A 6,685-nucleotide genomic window follows, 5' to 3' on the forward strand; every position below is an offset into this window, starting at 1 on the left:
CCCCCGGCGGTGAGGTGATCTTCAAAGTGTGGCGGCAGCTCGACCCCGAACGCCCTCGGGAAAACGCACACCCTCATCCCTGTGAAAAGAGTGTGTGCATTCTTGTTATTTTCCCCTATAAAGTTAAGAGAGCGTGAAGGTTTAAAATCTGAAGTAAAGGTTGCACATACTCGATAAAATAACCTCCGTTTAAAAAATAAATACACACCCACAACTGGTAGCCGTTTCCCTCCTGGAAGCTAAAAGGTCTGGGTTTTAGTGACTTCCAAGGCAGTCTCGTTAAATCCACAAACAAATAGTATCTTGTGATTTGACGTTTGAAAGAGTCGGTTTATTCGCCCAGGTGTAAGGTCCGGAAATAAAGACCTACGGGGAAACTGGGTCCGGGACCCCCAGTGTTGAGCCCTAAGGGAAGCTGAAGTTCAGGGCTGACTGCAAAGGGAGCGGATCCGGGCTTCCCACGGGAGTCAGCAGTTGCCGCCCTAGGTGCCGACCCCTGCGGCCCTGCCTGTGTGATGAAGGAGTGCATTAGGAGTAACGATTTAACTTGGCGAGCCCTGGAGTTTGCATGATCTAAATCATTTACTCAGTAACTGTGCTGGATGCCTTCAGTCACAGTCCTGCACGGCGCCTTGGATGTGATTACTCAGCCTCACACAATGGCACATGCAGAACCCAATTTTGAGATAAGGCCCTGCCCTCAAGGAGCTAACTCTGGCCGGTAATAAAGAAAACGAGCCCTGTTGAAAGTATTTGGCAACAAGGATAGCTAAAATGCGTAGCCACGCTTTGATTGCGGTTGCGGATAAGAGAAGTCTGTTCAGTAGAATGGGCTGGATTGGTCGGATTAGAACTAGGAGAGTTTACACCGGCTTTGAAGGCGGGAGAGTGGCATGAATGAAACCAAGATGAGGAAAGGCAGTGGAGACAGCACAGAACTAAAGAGCAGCAGCCGGAAGGAGTGACCGAAGTCAGTCACAGTGAGAAGTCCAGCAGGGTTGAACTGCAGACAGAGGTGAAAAGATGAGAGCCCTTTTCCCAACCCTTCCCCCATTTTAGAATGCGCTGGTTCATGTATCACTGAGTTGAGATAGACTGGGAGGCAGGTTGCAAAGAACAAAACGTTTCAGAGAACATCTGCTTTTGTTTGCCACTGAAAGTTCATTATTGGAAAGAAAAGCAGTATCTATATAGTACTTGCAATAGTTTGTGAATTCGTATCAGAGAGTATACAGTGGCGTACATTTTCACCAGTGTAGACAAACCACAAGACAAACCACAGTGAGGTTTTTGGTTATGTTTTTTTTTTTTTTTCCATTAAGGCCATTTCAGGTGGTTGCCCTCCAGGTCTTTTCACCAGTAATCTCTCTGTTTTGAATGAGCAGAAAGGCTGGTTTTAAAATAAAACCTGATAAAGTGTACACAAAAGGAAATACACAGGTTAATCTTTTGGATATAACGTAAAAATCAAAATAAAATGTTAGCAAATAGAACCTAGCCCTACATTACAGATAGTATGCCAAAATTATGAGGAATGATTCTAAGGATATAAAAATGATTCGATAACAGAAAATTTTTTCATATAGTTGCCAAAGGAGAAAACAGAGTGCCTCGATTGATACTGAAAAGGATTTTATAAAATCCAGCATCATTCCTGGAAAATTTTTTTAAATAATTGGGAATTTATCATTTTTAGATATATATATTATACCAAAGTCACAACTTGCAGTATATTAATTAAACACTGCAATTATTTCCTTTGAAGTCAGGAACAAGGTAAGAATACTCACTACCACACAATGTTAACAGTGAAAACAACAGCCAATGCAATTAAATATGAAACAGAAATGAAACATTAAATGCTACAAATAAGTCAGAATTATTATTTGTTTGCAAATGAAATGGAATTCACAAAGAATCAACTGAAAAATTTTCAGAAGCAGGTAAAAGATGAGTTAAAGTAACCAGTTACAAAATTAACATACAAAAATCAAGAGCTTTCCCATGTCTAAACCATAAAAAATTGCAAAATACAATATAAAAATAATCTTATTTACAATAATTACAAAAAATTAAAGAGTTAAAAAGTAAATATTAACAAGTTTATAAAACTTATTTTTTAAATGATAAACTTATGAAACAGAAGAATGTTTGAAATATAGAAGATATATTTTTAAGTTAAATATCTATCGGTATTATATAATTATCATCTTTTAAAAGTAACCTATACATTCAGTATAATTCTAATCAAATATCTAAGAATACTTTTGGAATTTGATAAAATTATTTTAAAAATCATTTGAAAGAGTACCATTCAGAAATAACCAAGAAAATTCTAAAAAAATAAATGAGAAGGAATTACAGTTAAAAAAAACACATTAAAATACATAAAATAAAAATCTCAAACTACAGTTATTAGTAGTAGATCAAAGTGGCCAACTAGGCTTAGTATGTGTTAAGTGGGGACTATCTCATTCAATATATGGTATTGAGAAACCTAGATACATAAGTTCTTTCCTGTGTATCTTTTCAGACACATTTACCTACATACCTTTTTTTTTTATTATTGCAAAAGGACACATGCTCTTACCAGAGAGAGAGAGAGAAAGAGAGAGAGAGAAAGTATCCCCACCACCTTAATGGGACAAGGTTTTTCAAACCAGCTGGGCTGGGATTTTAACCTAATTAGCCATGTGGGATCTGTCTCTCAATGCAAAACACTAAGTTTGGGGCTGGCTTCACCTACATATCGTTCTTAAAATATCTTCTTTTTAAAAAATCTTATAATATCTCTCTGATCTCTATTATCAGATCCTTTAGATGGGCCTAGTTCTTTTGAAAGATTGCATAGTATTTTGTTGCTTAGATATAGCATAATTTACTTAACTCCTATCTTTTCAATGACATATAGATTATTCCCAAATGTTTGCTATTTTTTTACTAGTTGAAATACATTTCTTTGTACCTGATCCTGGCTTATAGGTAGTGTAGTTCTGTAGGTTTAGCTTCTAAAAGTGTAATTGCTGAATTAAAGGGTAGATACATTTTACATTTTGACAAACAAAAACGAGCTAGCCTCTAGAGAAATGGTACAAGTTATAGTCATCCAAAGATGAAAAGTTTGATAGCACACTGTTTCTCCATGTCCTCACCGAACAACATTATAAAATATTTTTGATTTTTGCCAACCTGTTTGGCACAAAATGATAGCTCATTAAAAATATAATTTTTTTTTAGAGGTTTTTGCTATAAGGCACGTGCACTCGCCAGAAAGACAGAGACAGAGAGCTAGAAAGTGAGAAATCACCCCCCCCCCAGGGGGCAGGACCATGCCTCAATCCCTTCTCCTCTATTCTCTTCTCGGGCTCTTGGCGTGAGTTTAAGCCACCGGATCTGGAACTCAAACTGCGGTCGACTACATGGGAGTACAGCGACATAGCCATTACGCTAACTGCTGGTCCCAAAAGTATAATTTTTATTTCTTTGATGAATGTCTTTTTTTGTGTGTTTATAAGCCACTTTCTTTTCTGTTACAAAAAAAAAAATTCTCCTATGTTTTCTTCTAGAACTTTCATGGATTTGTTTTTCACATTTTATTCTTAAATGCATATAAAATTTATTTTAGTGGTAGCAACTACCTACATTTTTACGTAATAATTCAGTTTTTCTCCCACTGAAAAGAAAAGCTCTCTGTATCATATTCCATGTTATATTTTGGGTTGTCATAAAATTGAAAACACAGTAAATGGCCAAAATAGCAGATGATTGAAGTGTGACCCCCACATATGTATTATCTAGCACCAAAATCAAGTTTCCATGCAGTATGATTTGATTTCTTTTAAAAAGTACATATATCTGGGGCTGGCAGGTGACATGGTGGTTAAGGACACTGGACTCTCATGTGGCCAACCACGTTTGAAGTCACGGACCTGGCAGCTTGCTTTCTTACTTTTTCTCCCTCTCTGTCCTTCTCTGGTCAAATTAAAAATAAATAAATTTAAATAAAATAGTTCTTTTTAAAAAACCTTTTAAAGAAGTACATATATCAGAGCTGGCCCCATAGCCTAATGGTTAAGGGAGCCAGATTTCACATGACTGACTCTCATTGAAATCCTGAGTCACGTACGCATGCATGCGCTAAATCCTGATAGGGTAGAGAAATGGAAAAGGGATTGCAGCATGGCCATGCCTCATTGGTCTGTTTGTGTCTCTCTGTCTCTTTCTGGTGAGTACACATGTCCTCTGGCAATTTTAAAAATAATTATTTAATTACATTTACTGTTATTATTATTATTTTAATTTGCTATGGGGCATGTGCACTCACCAGAGAGAGTGAAAGAGAGAGAAGGGTGAGAAAGCAAGCCATCAGGTCTGACAATCAAACCACAGTCAATCATGCAGGAGTCCAGCACCCCAACCACCATGACACCTGCTGGACCCCCTCTGGCAATATTTTTTTAAAGTACATATATTTTCAAATGCATGTGGAAATATTTATACTGTTAACAGTGTTTCTTGGAGAATTATACTTACAGAAAACATTGTGTTTCTGAAACATTTTTCTTTAAAAATCTTTATAGTATGCACATGTTACTTCTGTTATAAAAGGTCAACATAGGTTGCTACTACTAACAAAGAAATTAGAAAGTTGGCCATAACACAGATTTAGTAGGGCTCCAGGTGGCATATGAAGCATCACTTCAGGGCTATCCTTGTGACACAATCTAACTAAGGAATATTTCATGTGGGAGCCGTGGACTACCCCATATTGGAATAGACTACATTCCAAGGAAGTATATTTGTACTCTCTTGTTTTTTAAAATAATTATTTTATTTAACTTTATTTATTTATTTTAGTTTGACCAGAAAGGAACAGAGTGAGAGTGTAGGAGAGAAAAGCAAGAAAGCAAGCTCCCAAGTATGAGACTCAAACCACAGTCAGCCATGTGATGGGAGTTCAGCACCCTTAACCACCATGCTACCTGCTGGCCCCTGTTTATGCTTTTTTTTTTTTTTTAAAGAGAAAGCATCCATATGTTTTGACAAATTCATGAAGAGATCTGTATGCCTCCAAAATATTAATATTGTGTGCTTTAAATGCCAATAATTTAAAAATAGCACCTTTACCTCAAAGGATAAAATTAATTCTGGGCTAATCTAAATCTGTAAACAGGAATGTTTTCCCAGCTGTCTTCTTGTGTTGATATCAATGTGAAATATTTGTATTCTGGCTTGTAACAATTAAGTTAGTGTTTTTCTCTTCTTTGAACCCAGAAACATATTACCCTTTCTTGCTTTCAGAGTAAGGAGTGTGATTGGAACTTTGCCCAGGTGAGAAGCAAAATTGAGATAAGTAATCCTTCAAAACATGAGCAGGTGATTGGAGTGCAAACTCTGACAGTGCTTAAGGAAGACTTTGTGAGGCAATACTAACACATTCAAGTGAACCAAGAATTAGCTGGGGGGGAGAGGGGAGAATGCAGTGATAGAAACCAGATAAGACTACAGTTACACTCAGGTCCATTGAATAAGCAGGTTATTTTCTTTTGGTAGAAGTTGAACACTTTAAAAATTAAGAATTCTCCAAGGATGTAGAGTTACACTACAGTAGTGGCGTGGCATACATAATTCTAAACGTTAGGAGGCAGCCTGGTAGCTCAGTACATTGAAACAGGCACAGCATTTGCAATCAGAAGACCTAAGTACTAATCTTGGCAAGCTACCTAACTTCTTTGAGCCTCAACTCCCCCACCCCCATTTATATCGTGAAGGAAGTAAGAATAGCTAATGTGTTCTCCGTATAATGGCTTATAATGTTTTTTTTTCAGTATTCCATAGGATCAAATGAAATGTGTGTGAAAACCGTAAATTTTAAATCACTACTCTGAGGTGTATTTCATGTTGGGTAAATTCTCTTTACAAGCTAAATGGTGTATAGCTATTGAATGTATAAAATAATAATAATAATAATGAAATCACTACTAACCAGTTAACTGTGTGGTGGTTAAGGCAGCTGGGTCCTACCTGGCTGACTGGCTGCATGATTTGAGTCCCAGACCTAGCGACTTGAAAAACCCACCAGGCATGTGTGTGTGTGTGCACGCACACCCAAAATCCTGAGAGGAGAATGGAGAAGATGGGATTGTGGCATGGCCAACTATTCAAGGGGGTGATTTCTCACTTTATCTTTATCTCTCCAGCAAGTGTACAAGTCCTATAACATAACTAAAAATAAATAAAGCACTGTATATATTTTTTAAAATCCCAAACTGTGTAGATTTTTGGAATTAGTGAATATTTTAGACTTGAGATAATTTTTGAGAATTATCTCTTTCATTCTGAAGAGAAACTTTGGAATATGTTTACTAGGTACCAAAACTAACTAGCCCTATGAAGGATTTAAGTCAGAACAATTTAATTGTAGTGCTATTTGCTGTTATAACTTCTATTTTTCTTTGCCAACAAACTTATTTTTGATACTTAGCTCTTGTCCGATTTCTGCCTCCTGGCCACAAACTCGGTAACGACTAGTTAGTTGCACTATGAAGTGTTAAAAACAAAACAAAACAAAACAAAATTTAGCAAAAGCAAAAATGAAAAATTATCTGTTAATGATAATGAATATGATAATCTCTTTGACTTGAGTGATATGCACAGTATTCATGCTGAAAAAAACATTTTTTTC

Source organism: Tupaia chinensis, unplaced genomic scaffold (genome assembly GCF_000334495.1).
Source record: "Tupaia chinensis unplaced genomic scaffold, TupChi_1.0 Scaffold000094_1, whole genome shotgun sequence".
Lineage (NCBI taxonomy): Eukaryota > Metazoa > Chordata > Mammalia > Scandentia > Tupaiidae > Tupaia > Tupaia belangeri.